The 1,500-nt window shown below is 35.9% G+C and overlaps 1 protein-coding gene across 1 annotated transcript in view; it reads right to left on the minus strand.

The window, feature by feature from the left end:
• Positions 1 to 1,500, minus strand: part of LOC103620329 (uncharacterized protein F13E9.13, mitochondrial) — a 20,246-nt gene that overhangs the window by 10,691 nt on the left and 8,055 nt on the right.

The raw sequence follows: 1,500 nt of genomic DNA on the forward strand, positions 1-1,500 counted from the left end.
TAGGGAAAGCTTACAGGACTTGCTTTATTAATAGCCGCCTGTTACAATTGTATTGACATTAAAGTCACTACTAAGTTGCTACAGAAAAACTATTCAAACATTTGCTACCTACAAAGTAGTATCCACTTTATTATGGTTTTGCTTAAAGTGATTTTCTTTTTGCTTTCCTGTTCAGTGAACTTGAGAGAATCATTTTTAGAGAAGAGCAATGAAATGCATTAAACTCAGGCCCTTCCTGGTTGGTGTTCTCCAGTTACAGAGGAAATAGTGCAGAACAAGAGTAGAGCTGAGCAAAACCCAAGCCCTCCAGGAATTCTCCCCTTCATTAATAATTGCAAAGAAGAGAAATATGTTGTTCACAGTCTATATCCCTTATTTAGTGATGATTTTTGCTCCTGAAAGGATTGCTTTTAAAAATAGGGTATGTGCTATTTTCCCAAATACCTATGTACTTCAAGTGTCCCACATGCAGCAACCTCTAAAAACTAAAACTGGATTCTGTTACCATTTTTATTTGAGGTTTTTGTATAGGTTCCGATGCAGCAATAAAAATTAAGCTGTCTCAATTTGTCAAGTGGCTAGATACTTTGAAAATGGCAACATCTGATTTTAAAGCTCACAAAACAAATCTCAGTTGAAAACACATCTATTAACAAGAATTTAAAGCTTTTACAACATATTCAGCATAATTAAAATTGCCACTGCAGATCTGTTAGCCTACAGGATTTTACCTGAAGTATGGCTTCCAGTTAACACCAGCATCTCCTGCCTGATTCTATAAAATTTGTACATGCAAAAATGTGCAGCCTTGCCACTTACCATGATGACAGTCAATGTGGGCAAAAAAATGCATTAACCCTCAATTTATCAATTTAGGAAGTACAGGCTTTCCATATGAAGCCAGCTTTCATCTTTACATCATGGAGGGTTACATATGGAAAACTAAAATTGCTTCAGCAAACAGTAGGAGCAGGAAGCTTAGCAAGTCTAGGATTCATGCAATAAAGATAGATTAATTTATATTTAATTCCCTCAAATGCAATTTAATTTTAAGTACTTTGGCTATCTGTACACTCAGTTTTTGTCATTATATAAAAAGCTTCATTCTACTCATTCATTAAAAAAGACAATGAAAACTTAGTTTTAATGGATAACAGCAGCAGCAACAACGTATAATTAGATGCTGAAACGGGATGCTTAACCACCATGGGTTATGTTGATCCTCACATATAATATAACTGAAGTAAATAAGAGTTACACCAAAGGTGGCTTTTAGACATGAGCAGATTTAAACTAATCATTATATTTAGACAGGTTTCACCTAGAAAGCTCTGGCAGCAGCCTTGGGACTTTTAGCAGCCTCCAACTGAAGCAGTGCACAAGTACCATCTATTCTAATTAAGCAGGCATCTTTCTCAAAATCTAACTGCTGCTTTTTCAGGGTACAGTCAGCTTTTCATGCTATGTCAGCACAAGGAACAGTCTGCAGAAAGGCCACAG

The sequence above is a fragment of the Corvus brachyrhynchos genome, unplaced genomic scaffold, assembly GCF_000691975.1.
Source record: "Corvus brachyrhynchos isolate BGI_N302 unplaced genomic scaffold, ASM69197v1 scaffold26, whole genome shotgun sequence".
Classification (NCBI taxonomy): Eukaryota; Metazoa; Chordata; class Aves; order Passeriformes; family Corvidae; genus Corvus; species Corvus brachyrhynchos.